Genomic DNA, 14335 nt, shown 5'->3' on the forward strand with positions numbered 1-14335 from the left:
ATACGAAATTCCGGGTTCAAAACTCAGGTGAAGCCCCTAAAATAAAATCTTAGACGCCAGATGTAACCAAGGGAAAGAATCTATTAGTTCCTACACCCTAAGTGTGTAAAATATTCACACGCACGCGGATTACAGGGTAGTCAACTAGGACAACACCCAGAGAGCACTAATCTGAGTGTATGAAAGTGCATAAGTAAAACGTATTGAATTCACAAACCTATGTCTTCGTTAGAGTTTGATCTGGAGTGTAGCTCTCTACGGTGCGGAAACGTGGACACTGAGGAAAGAAGACGAGAGAAGATTGGAGGCATTCGAGATGTGGGTATGGAGAAGAATGGAGAGGGTGAAATGGACGGAGAGGAAAAGGAACGACGAAGTGCTGGTTTATACAATTTTTTCGAAGGAATTTTTTAACGAAACAGGTTTAAACGATTTTTTCATAGGGGACCTTAATCGGTAGAATACTATAATAATAATGTCTTCGTTAGCCAGTTAGTTTCCTTACCTATACTTTCCAAATATCATTAATGATAAATGTTGACAACGATTCCTAATCATCAATCAGCCCTGTCCTTCATTGCGTAAGCAGAATGACAGTGAAACCCGCGTTGAAAGCCGAGAAAAAGGACGACAATGGTAATAATAATGATGATAGTAATAATGATGATAATAATAATAATCATGATAAATAATACCACCCCGAAACAGTGCTTGAAAACAGCGCATTTACAATTTACTACGATTTGCCTATCCAAACAGATAAAACTATAGTTAATAATAGACCAGATACAATGTTGATTGACAAGAAATATAGAACTTGATACATAGTTCATATTGCTGTGCCACTGTCGCATAAAATCGAAAATACAATAGCCGGAAAAATTAACAAGTACCAAGAATTGGCAATAGAAATAAAAAGAATATGGAATATGGAACAGGTTTATATACCTCCAATTGTCATCTCAGCTACCGGTATCATCCCAAAACAAATACAAAATAGTTTCAAAATACTCAATCTCCATCCAAATACATACATCAAATTGCAAAAGGCTATAATAATTTCAACCTGTCATACCACGAGAAAATTTCTGAACGCAATTCAATAGTAAAGAGTTGCCTTGGCGAGAACCCGTGCTATTTACACTAAAACAACTCAGTGAAAACAGAAGAAAATTAAAGGATAATAATGAAAATGATAATAATAATAATGTAATTCAGTTAGTTCCGTAGTTTTGGTGATGATAATAATAATAATGGTAATAATAATGTAATTCAGTTAGTTCCGAATTATCTGTGATGTTTTAAACGAAATTCACTTTTTATCCACGCTATCGAAACGCCTTTTATTATTGACTTTCTCAGAGCTTGAACACTCGGTGGGTGTTATCAGTGTTATATTTTAAATGTAATAAATAACATACTATGGATGATTCCTCGGTGTACAACAAAGGCTGAGAAAACAACTAAGTCATTACTTTGATGTTGTACAGGTTGACAGGAAATAACGATAAGTAACTTATAGGAAGTAATCGTTCAGAAAGCGCAGTTCACTCCGCAGATAAAGAAACCATGAAGTCTTCCGGGAAGCTCTTAAATGTTTGGTTTCGTACAAAGCGAAAATGCTGATATAGAAAGGTAATTGGTATAGCGATAATTATGACCACAACAATAATTAGAAACATAATGTGCACTGACAAGCTTCAACTATCATTTCCTTAACTTCAAACCCTTTATATTCTGCAACTTCATATTTTTAGGGTTTAGCGTATTTTTTTACAACATTTGTGATTCATATCAACGGGACTTCAGAAGTTTTGTTCCGATAGACTAGAAATTTGTTCCGATTGGCCCAGAAACTTAACAGCATCGCCCCGGCCATATAAGGACTTCAACAAACGCATCTTTGGATTTTGTGCCTTATTGCATACTTAATTAAACTTACGCTAATTGCAACTACATTTACAATTAATCGTCAAAATTTCACCCAATAAGAAAATGCTTATAAAATCAAAAGACGGTAAAAACTAAAACATTTTTCGAGTAGATTATCTTAAGTGCTTACAATAATGAGTGAAGGCAGTGGTATGCGTGTTATTGTATATTTGTTACTTTTCTTATGAAAGATTGTGTTTTATTACATTTTTTATAATTTCTACGGAGTGCTCTACATAGTTTCTTTTCTTTGTTTTTTGGAACCCTGGAGATGAATAAGGTTCGTAACCTCAACATAACTTCTGTTTCATGAGGCACACTTAATTCAAGTCGTTTGAATTGCTGTTTATTATGCAGAAATATATTTTCAGTAAATCACTGAGTTAATGAATTATTTATCTGGGGTAAAGTCCTCGACTGCCAAACCGAAGGTCGCGGGTTCGAGTCCCGCCTGGGTAAGTTACCCTTATCCTGGGCATGGGCGTGTGTGAATTTCAGTCATTGTTAATTGTTAATTCCCCATTGTAAAGGCCGTAAATGTGCTGTTTATGGGGTAATGGAAATAAATGAATAAATATTCACTTTGCACACCGAGCTGGACTTCACCAAAAAGTAAAAAGAAAATATTTAGGCATTGAGACAGCGCATTACAGTACATTTTAATCTTTATAAACAACTATAGTTCTGTCACGATGACTCTAGATGGTGCAAAAAAATATCTGACAATGAAACAGAATAAAACTTGTTAATTAACCCGTTCTAAATATCGACCGTTTCCATCAAAAACACTATCTACATGTCTTCACCTTCGATTAATTATAATTAGTTCACGATGATGGTTTGCCCGAAGAATGCGCTATCAAATAGCAGGAGGGACTTTCGGAAAACTCCGAGATTTGACTCTATAATACCAATTTGAAAACCCACAACGGCAGCGCAGCAATAATATCAAAACAATTATTACGCACACAGTTTGTTTCGCAGTGGAATGCAGCATGTTCGTTTAAATAATTTTACTCTAAACGGAAACGTAGACTTCGTAGAAGAAGCGTCCAGATGCACTGTGCAACAACAAGTGTAATGTTGATGGCGCAACACATAAATGCCGGCCATCTTCAAAGTTTAATAAAAACAGCACAATTTATCGAATTATGGTACTCCAATTGTACTCAACGGCTGGCACTCAAAATGATACATAAAGTATCATGCTTAGTATACATTTGTCGCACATTATAAGGAAATTCTATGACCTAAGAGCTTTTTCACGCATAGGAAGCAAACAACAACATTTGCAAAGTATGCAGAGCTATAATTAATGCTAACATAAGAGCCGAAATCATTTTATGGTTAATAAACAAGAGGAAATATGTAGCTAGTTTTTCCTTGATCATGGATAAATGGACTGTAAATTGCACATTGTTAACCATGCTCACGTGAACAGGGTTGTAACGACTTGGGGCGAGCCAAATTTTATCATTCATTGTTATACTAATTATCGATGTATTGCCACATATATTCAACATCATTAGGTACGCTAGTGAATACCTGGTGCTGAAATTGTTACAATCAATACCTCGGCGAATACCAAAGCAACCTGGCTCTACTGGTTTATTCATAGAGGTAAGTAACAGATTGCTCGCCGGCGTACTCATTACAAGAGTTCCTCCTCATTGGTACTCACTCATAAGCCCGAGAACTTCGTTGCTAAGGAATAACTAGCCTTAGAATTCATGGTAGTACTCAAAGCAGTCATTCCAGAACTCGAATAATTATTCGTATACTTGAGTAACAACTGGTATATTTACTTTTGTAATCCCCGGTATTCACTAAGGAGCTCGAGAACTTGGTTGCCACGGCACAATTCGTTGCCGTAGCGACTACATTGCATTGTTACACTCATGTAATCTATTGTGAGCTAAAATAATCATTAGGGTACCTGAGTAACAATGGGTGATTACTTTAAGCTCACCCCAACAATGAGATCATCACGAAAACAAAGAAATGGTCGACCGGGTGACCAAAAATCATCTCGCATCTCCCACTCACTCACCTGTGGAATGCGGGGGTAATAGCTCCGTTCGGTCGCCTGGCTGGCCTGCGGAAGGCTAACACTGGTTTCCGGGAAAAGATGTAGCCTGTTGAGACTTCCCCCAGCAAAGACGGATCTCCAACCAGAAGTTCCTCGACGAACACGGTAGCGATAGAAGATCTTATAAAACCACGACACACGAGAAATAGATTTTGCGAAGAAAATAAAATGAGAAGGTCGTCGGCAGACAAAAGCTCCTTAGCGGAGAAACTATGTAAGTCGATGGAGATTCTCTTCTCAATCCACGTCGGAGGAAAATAATAATAATACTATGAGATTCTTCCTCTTCACGAGTGTTGAACTCTTTTACGAACTTGTCGGCACTCTCGAGAGGAACACAGAAAACAAATGAACGCACGGATTCAGCGCGAGAGACGTCGTCAGAAAACCTCTTATTGCGTCCTGAGTGTAGGAGGACTTATCAAACCACCGGATGAGAAACGGTTGTTTCTTTTTCCTCAGCACAACACGGCCCCACCAAAACACTTGTAAGCGAGGAAGGCTCCGACGCGACTACTCCTCAAAAGCGGCTCCGTCACTCAACTCAACAGGCGGAGGAGGGAATTGGTAGGAGGGGAGGTGAAAGCATTGCAGAGGTGATGAGGGGAAGTTAAAGAGTATGGGGAGGCGGGGGATGTTAAGAGAATGGAGGGGAAGCGATGAAGAGGATTTTCATTCCCTGGAGAAAGAGAAAACATCCATGCTAACCGCAGTGTTGCCATATTTCCATAAGGGACAGCGCCCCTATGGCCACATTGGGAACTAAAAACAAATGAATTATAAAATGCGGGGAATGGGATTATGGCGCCAAGCGTTTGACAAACACGTTCTTTCGGTGGATATACTTGTTGAAATGTGTTTATATTGTGAATTTTAAGATGCACCCTGCTATTTATTGTTATATGTATTAATACTATACATTGCAATAGTTAATGTGTTCTATATGGATATTCCGATGTTCTACGATAGCAAATAGTAATTATTGAAAGAAGGTGATCAGATGACGACAAACCTATTTCTTTGTTAAGGGAACCAACAAATGATGGAAGAGTGTAATATATTTGCTTATTGCAAGTGAAAGAAAGTGATCACAAGACAGCAAACCTAATATCTAATTAAAAATATCTTAATGTCAAAGTTAACACCAGCTTCTGATTCAGTGAAATATATTTGCATATTGCAAGCGAAAGAATGTGATCACAAGACGGCCAACGTCATGTTTAATTATTAATATCTTATTTTAATATTCAACGGTATTACCAGCTTATGATTCAGTGAAATGTATTTGCATATTGCAGTGAAAGAAAGTGAAAACAAGACGGCCAACGTCATGTTTAATTATAAATATCTTATTTTAATATTCAAGGGTATTACCAGCTTATGATTCAGTGAAATGTATTTGCATATTGCAGTGAAAGAAAGTGATAACAAGACAGCAAACCTCATATTTAATTACAAATATCTTATTTTAATTTCAAGGTTATTACCAGCTTATGATACAGGGAAATATATTTGCATGTTGCAGTGAAAGAAAGTGATCACAAGACGGCAAACGTCATATTTAATTACAAATATCTTATTTTAATGTTCAAGGGTATCACCTGCCACGGTATCACCATCATATGATTCAGTAATATGTATTATAATTGCAGATGGAATAGGGTGATCGCAAGACAGCAAACCTTATAAGTATTTACAAATACCTTACTTTAATATTCAAGGGTATCACCTGCAGCTTATGATTCAGTGTAATATATTTGCATATATATTGCAGTGAAAGAATGTGATCACAATATAGAAAACCTGATATCTATTTAAAATTTTCTTACTTTAATGTCAAGGTTATTACCAGATTATGATTCAGGGAAATATATTTGCATATTGCAAGTGAAATAAAGAGATAACTAGACAGCAAACCGTATATTTAATTTTAAAATCTCCTAATTTAAGTAGATAAGCAATCATTCGTGGATATCCGATTTAACGAGTACAGTCGTTTTTACGAATTCCTCGTTTTTACTTAGTCCCCATTTCTACGTAGTTCTTATTTGACGAAGGTCTCATTTCTACGAAGTTCTCATTTAACGTAGTCTTCGTTATTACGAAGGTCTTAATTAACGACATCGTTGTTGTTACGAAGTCCACGTTTTTACGAAGTTCTCATTTAACGAGTCCTCGTTATTACAAATTTCTCGTTTTTACGCAGAAAACTGTTGGTCCTAATTTAATTGCTAATCTAATCTTCATATCAATTCAACCAAAAACCTTGGGGAGGAAATATCTAATTACGATGGACTGGAAGTCAGAGATAGGTGGGGAAAAGGAGAACTTGAAATGGGGAAGCCATCAGTGGGGAGAAAATAAGAAATTTGTTGGAGGTACAAATTAGTCATAACAAAACCACGGTCCAGGCATCACATTCCCAAGTAACATTGACCGTTGGGCCTCGGTTGGGGAACCGTAGTCACGGTTGGCTCATTGTGGGTGGATATGCCTACCAAATTCCGCTGTTGGCCCAACGCAGATATTGTTCGTCGGCCCAACGAAATGGTTTGTGCTGTTGGCCCAACGGAAATCTCCAACAATGGCCCTACGAAATGGATTATCATTGGGCCACCGTTGGGACATCATACCATTTCCTCAATTTCCGCCATGAGAGCTGCAAACAGAATTCCGGCAAGATCTTCAACGTAGAGATGGGCGAAATTCCATTGTAATCGATTTATCGTATCAAATGGTTATCGGATCGGTAGCATCTATTCATTAAAAAATAGGGATGGCATAATCGCTTGCTTTGACAGTCAGTGCTACCGACTATGTGCAGGCAGAATAATTATTTTAAGTTATTTTTTTAAGAATATATTTTAAGATAATTTTTGGAAATTATGTATAACTCTTTTTTAAGTAATTTTCTGCTAATTTTCTGGTGTTTTCAGCATGGTATTTGACATAAATGGTTCCAAGAAGCGGAGGCTTCTTTAATGCGACTTGTTAGTATATATATCCCGGAGGACACATGAAAAATTGTAGACTTATAAGATCTGTCTGTTTCGAGTCTAACTTAACCGATGGAAGTTCGATATGGGCCGTGAATAAGCACTATGTATACCTCGATTGCATACGTTGCAGGATACGGTTCACATGTTTCCCTAGCAACCTAACAACCAAGACTTGTTTGGTTGTTAGGGCTTTGTCTTTGAGATAGCAGTTAAATAAAATAAGTCGAGTGCTTCTAACAAAAATAAGGCATTGACCTCATTTGGTAAGTCTTACAAAACTGGCATTCCTAAAATCATGTTACCTTAAACAGATAGTTTCGTGGAATTTTAAACTTTTCATCATTGATTTAGATAGATCGATATGTGTATTTTTTCAGATTGTGGCATATCTAGTATAAGTGGAAGTTTTAATGAAAACAGTGTTTCAATGGACAAAGTGAGTGATTTAGTCCTCTCTGAAGAGAATGAGATTGAATTTGTATGAGTAAACCTAAATAACAACTGCACAATTATTATTTTATGGAAACTACATCAACTATTATACTCAATCAGTGTTTCTGTTATTCCTATTAATATCCCTAAATCTTGCACTTATTAATCCAATTAAGTAAAATGGATTAAACTTAACAATTTCGTTACCGAAGACCAGAGAATAGGAATTGTGAAGGCAATTGAATCAAATGACTCAGGGGTGTACATCTTGCAGTGTGACATGTTTGAAATTAAGGAGGATTTCTTTGAATTACCTCTTAGAAGTGGTACCATTGGTATATTTGTAGTAAAAAAATTAGTACCTGGATGCAAATTACAGTCCACCCAGATTTTATCTAAGTGTGTTTTGTTGCCCTACAAAGAAGATGGACAGTTTTTGTGTGTGCCATATTGTAATATGGAAAGGTGCTGTTGAAATTTTCCTAATTTTGTCCTTATAAAAATTGTCCTAATTTGTGAAAATAAAAGTTGGGGACCTTCTGAACTGATATTGATTTTTTGTTTTCCACTTTTAACCACTGTAACCTTACTTTGTCCTATAGCATTGATTGTTAATGTATTTAATTTCATTTTGATTTATAGGGAGTTAAAGGTAAAGATTCTATCTACCGGTATCATATCAAGTGAGAAGGTAAATTAATTTAACTCTCATTCTATAAAAATGAGAAATGCCAGTAAAATATAGCTTTTGTTGGGAAACGGATGGCAGAATTTAAAAGGGCCAACGGTGTATCGTTGGAGAGGGGTTGGCCTCTGGTTGGGAATACGAAGGCCCGACTGTAATGCTCTGTTGGCCCATCGTTGGGGAATCGTTGGTTGGGATACGGTTGGCGAGGTGGCCAAATCATACCATGGGCCAACCGCTGTGTCCCACCATCTGCCAACAGAGGGCCAACCAAAAATGTTACTTGGGTTAGTTGTGGAGGCAGAGGCGTAGCGAGCGGTGGTTTTAGGGGATTTAACCCCTTAGAACTCAGAGAATGTTTTTTTATTAATATATTTTAATAAATAATAGATGGTAGCACTTTTCCACAAAATATTTGGAATAATTTTGTGGAAAAGTGCTACGATCTTTTATTTATTTAAATATGCCTAACTTTCACCAATTGAGTCCTGAATCTGTTGAACTTTATATATTTTATTATGGCATTTTTAGTAACTAATATGAGGGGGACGGGTGGCTCACAAGCATCACATGAAATTATTCACCCAGCCGCAAACTTTATACCAATTTGAACCATTTATCTTAAAAGGTTTCTTTTGCACCTACCGCTTACCCCAGTGGGTATTCCATACCACACAGACCCTTCAGAACTAGTTGTGCCTAAAGCCCCCCTTTGTGTTAATTCTCCTGGGCAGAGTTACACTTAAGTGTCCACACACAGTGTAAGTACACACATCCAATTGGATAAGTCCAGATCTGGACCTCGAGGTTTTGAGGAGATATCTGATAGACTATACCATGGTAAACCAGAGGTATAGGAATACTTTGAAAAACTTGGGCAGCTTCAGCAATTTAGTGTTTATGAGAACCCCTATGAAAAAATTGTATAAACCTGTTTCAAAATTTTATACATTGCCATGGCAATGTATAAGAATGCATAAAAATTTGAAACAGATTTATACAATTTTTTCATAGGGGAAGCAACTAGCCTTGGCTAAGTCTTTAGGAATATTATACTGACTGAAATTACCTAATGATTTGAAAAAAATACTTTAGCCGCCATATTCTAAGATCAAATAAGCACAGCAAAGCTGATTGGCATACAATCAACCTACAAACAATTAATGATGTCAACAAAAGTATTCCTCATTTTATCATCAAGTTCAATAGTATTCCAGTGTGGTAGTTGCTAGAGATTTCCAATCACTTCAATTAACAATTTTGCCAATCTGTGAAGTTCACTGCATCTCTAGTCTTACTTTGATATATTGTCCATCCACATTTTATTTATTTGTCTTTTTTTTGGCTCCCTCAGATCTGATTTAAGTTAAAATTGTTATTGTTACGTGTTTGACAACAATCGGTCTGTGGGTTAGGATGGATACCTATGCCATTTTTTATCTGTTTACCATTTAAAAATTATATATCTGCCTCTCTGTTATATATTAAATCTTTCTCTCTTGATTGGACATTTTCCTAAAGCTCTCATAACATGTTTTATATCATCCATAGAAAAAGGTTCTCGGAGTGGTTATGAAAATTAAAGAACCATTGGCATTTCTTATTTTTTCTAAAGTCTTTGAAGCTATGTTATGACTATATCCAGGTAATGAAAAATGTAACCTTTTACATATGTAAAGGTTAAATTAAAAAATAAATAGATTTGTGATTACATAAATGCATAAAAGTACTAGAATTTATTTTTCTGTTAATAACCAAATGAGTTTCATTATAATGATTGATTTTTTCTAACTTTTGCTATAAAATGAATCATCTAAAATTAACGATGCCAGTTTCTAATCACTTTTTCAATGAAATTGATCTTTATATTCTCTTGATTGGGTTCATTACTTATTTTCTAGTGAATTTTCCATTTGAATATGAAACCGTATGTAAATTATGTGCATATAATTAACATATTCCACTAAATATAGTCCCCCCCTAATTTTGAGGCTTCAGTTTTGGAAAAAAATATAAAAAAAATGGGTTTGAATATAGTCCCCTCCCATAACTTTTATCACGGGCATTTTTGGAAAAAAAGGGGGGACTATATTCAGACATATACGGTACTGTTCTCAGCATTTCCAGTGAGAGAGTGAATATGTATTTTCAATCTCCCTCTTGAAACGTTATAGTTAGTGATTTATTTTGCACATTAGATGAAATGATAGTTAATGTTTTGATACAGTTAATAGCGTTTCGTGTCACAGAGGTTATAAGAGCTCCTGGTTGGTCTTATGAGATATTCAATTAACTGTTTGACTCTGTTAAAAATTCGTAATAGGTTACAAAATCTGGTGAGCTTCTGAAGGTGATTGCTTGACTACAGATGACGTTCAGTTGCCAGTTGGTTACAGATGATGTTTGGTTGCCTACCGAACCCGGTTGGCTACAGATGGGGTTCGGTTGCCTACCGAACCCTGTAGGATGTTTCAAAAAGCATATAGCCTACTGAAACCGGTAGGAAAAATTTCCAGTTGGGCATCCTTCTCATAATGGATTCTCAAATGAATATTCAACCATAACTGCAGCCTTTCACCTAATTAATAAGATAATTTGGGGCTTTCTAATAAGAAAGACATCATCGGATTTTTTTTACACATAAAGAGTATTTGATACTAATGACCACACAAGACACTACTTAATTTCTTGGATTATATTTTAATCTGAATATTGATTGGCATGCCACATATGAATGGTTGCAACATGGTTACAACCACATATTATAATAGTACTGCAATAATCACTAAAATAACTACTGCGATCTACATGATTAATAAACTTATACCAACTACCTCAACACAGGCTATAAGAGCCTTATCTATTATTATAGTATTCTACAGATTAAGGTAGGTTTCATTGGAGTACTTAAGAAGCATTCTGGGAGTCTCCCCTTCCCTCAACCACTTCCCTCTTCAATTCACAATAAGGCCTACTCCCTTTCAATCTATCTAAAAATTCCATTCTTTTCCTTCCTCTCCCTCGTTTACCTAACATTCAACCATCCTACACTTTTTTCAGCATTCCCTTCCCACTAAGTACTCGCTCCATCCATACCTTCTGTCTCCTCCATTTCTCATATAAGAGCTGCCTCTCCTCACCCATCCTATGCAGCAGTTCATCATTCCTCCTCCTCTCCATCCGCTACACCTTTTCCATTCTTTGCCTTCATGTCCACAATTTTCTCCCGTCCTCCTTCCTAAGTGCCCATGTTTCCACACTGTAAAGAGCTGCACTCCCGATAAAAGCCTTCACTAACCTTAAAGAGTATGCCAAAATTCATCCCTATTTAGCATACCTACGGAATTGTCTTCCAGAGAAATGCTAGTGTAGCGTCCAAGTCGTTTTCAATGCAAAAGATGGCTGTTAAATCCATATTCTGCTTTTCAAAAGGGTGCTAGGAAGACTAAAATATTCTTGAAATTCATGTCACTCACTCTGCCATGTATTTATACCTAGTTATGCCCAATTCTGCAACACATTATAGCAATGAGACATGGTAGAGAAAATGTTCATGGCCAGTGGCACAGCAAGGGTGGTGGTATGGGGGATAAAACCTCAGAGCTCAGAGAAATTTTTTAATTTAATCCATTATACTTAATTGGATTGATATTACTAATAGAATAGTGTAAGGATTAATAAAATTTCCCTCATAAAGCCGTAAAACTCACCATTTTGATCCATTTATCTTAACATTCAGCAATTTATTTATCTCGCACCTACCGCTTATCCTGGTGGATATTATATACAACCCCCCCCACACATCGCACTATTAGTTGCACCTAAACCCCCACCACCACCTGCGTTAATTCCTAGCTGCCCCCATGCATCTGGCAAATCAGCCACTAAACATAGGCAAGAGAGGTCCTCATAATTCAGCCTCAATTATCTACAATAAGATTCCATTTCGAATTAAAATAGTCAAAAAATATGCCTTTAAAATAAATTAAAAGAACTGCTATTTCATAAATGCTACTATAGCATGGTATGTTCTTGAGTGATGAATTTATGTAGTCTGTATTTTAGACGTGCCTATAATACGCCTAAATGTTTATACAATACCACTTGTCTGAGTACTGGTCTACAGAACTTTAGTGGATTGCATGGTTGTTTAAGTATTACTAACTAAAGTGAGATTTATGCAAACACTTAAGATTGCAATGATGCTTTGAAAGGATTTTTTGTAGTAATAAAATATGCTGATAGTATTTTCACTCTGTACATTAATAGGTTTCAACTGGATTCAAACATTGGTCCCTTGAAAAACCATTTAGGTACAACATAATAAAAATAAAGTGATGATAGAACACTCATTACCAGGTATTTGTAGACCTAAAAAGAAAAAAATAGCTGACAAGGAAAAATTACTTCCCAAAGCCATTCCCTTCACAAAGAAATATAATATTTTAAATAATGTATACATGAGGTTTGCCATTTAGTTATCCCTTTCTTTCATATGCAATAGGCATATATATTTCACTGAAACATAAGCTGGTGTTACCATTGGCATTAAAATAAGATTATTTGCATTAAATTATGAGGTTAGCCTCAAAGTTATCATTATCTGTCTCTTGAAATAGGCAACTTTATTCAACTCTATCGTCAGTTTTTGGTTCCCTTCATTATAAAATTAGATATTAGCACTCAAATATGAGGTTAACCTGTAATGTTTTCACTTTCTGTCACTTGAAATAGGCAACTTTATTCAACTCTATCGTCAGTTTTTGGTTCCCTTCATTATAAAATTAGATATTAGCACTCAAATATGAGGTTAACCTGGATGTTTTCACTTTCTGTCACTTGAAATAGGCAACTTTATTCAACTCTATCGTCAGTTTTTGGTTCCCTTCATTATAAAATTAGATATTAGCACTCAAATATGAGGTTAACCTGTAATGTTTTCACTTTCTGTCACTTGAAATAGGCAACTTTATTCAACTCTATCGTCATTTTTTGGTTCCCTTCATTATAAAATTAGATATTAGCACTCAAATATGAGGTTAACCTGGATGTTTTCTCTTTCTGTCACTTGAAATAGGCAACTTTATTCAAATCTATCGTCATTTTTTGGTTCCCTTCATTATAAAATTAGATATTAGCACTCAAATATGAGGTTAACCTGTAATGTTTTCACTTTCTGTCACTTGAAATAGGCAACTTTATTCAACTCTATCGTCAGTTTTTGGTTCCCTTCATTACAAAATTAGATATTAGCACTCAAATATGAGGTTAACCTGTAATGTTTTCACTTTCTGTCACTTGAAATAGGCAACTTTATTCAACTCCATCGTCAGTTTTTGGTTCCCTTCATTATAAAATTAGATATTAGCACTCAAATATGAGGTTAACCTGGATGTTTTCACTTTCTGTCACTTGAAATAGGCAACTTTATTTAACTCTATCGTCAGTTTTTGGTTCCCTTCATTATAAAATTATATATTAGCACTCAAATATGAGGTTAACCTGTAATGTTTTCACTTTCTGTCACTTGAAATAGGCAACTTTATTCAACTCTATCGTCAGTTTTTGGTTCCCTTCATTATAAAATTAGATATTAGCACTCAAATATGAGGTTAACCTGGATGTTTTCACTTTCTGTCACTTGAAATAGGCAACTTTATTCAAATCTATCGTCATTTTTTGGTTCCCTTCATTATAAAATTAGATATTAGCACTCAAATATGAGGTTAACCTGTAATGTTTTCACTTTCTGTCACTTGAAATAGGCAACTTTATTCAACTCTATCGTCAGTTTTTGGTTCCCTTCATTATAAAATTAGATATTAGCACTCAAATATGAGGTTAACCTGGATGTTTTCACTTTCTGTCACTTGAAATAGGCAACTTTATTCAACTCTATCGTCAGTTTTTGGTTCCCTTCATTATAAAATTAGATATTAGCACTCAAATATGAGGTTAACCTGTAATGTTTTCACTTTCTGTCACTTGAAATAGGCAACTTTATTCAACTCTATCGTCATTTTTTGGTTCCCTTCATTATAAAATTAGATATTAGCACTCAAATATGAGGTTAACCTGGATGTTTTCTCTTTCTGTCACTTGAAATAGGCAACTTTATTCAACTCCATCGTCAGTTTTTGGTTCCCTTCATTATAAAATTAGATATTAGCACTCAAATATGAGGTTAACCTGGATGTT

At 35.6% G+C, this 14335-nt stretch overlaps 1 protein-coding gene across 2 annotated transcripts in view; it reads right to left on the reverse strand.

The window, feature by feature from the left end:
• Window positions 1–4564, reverse strand: part of LOC124168806 (PTB domain-containing adapter protein ced-6-like) — a 320754-nt gene extending 316190 nt beyond the window's left edge. For both annotated transcript variants that reach the window (XM_046547122.1, XM_046547121.1), the window contains exon 1: window positions 3983–4564. The gene's annotated coding sequence lies outside the window, so the exon portion shown is untranslated. The remainder of the gene's footprint in view (window positions 1–3982) is intronic.
• Window positions 4565–14335: the final 9771 nt, after the last annotated feature.

The sequence above is a fragment of the Ischnura elegans genome, chromosome 12 (genome assembly GCF_921293095.1).
Source record: "Ischnura elegans chromosome 12, ioIscEleg1.1, whole genome shotgun sequence".
In the NCBI taxonomy this organism is placed as follows: Eukaryota; Metazoa; Arthropoda; class Insecta; order Odonata; family Coenagrionidae; genus Ischnura; species Ischnura elegans.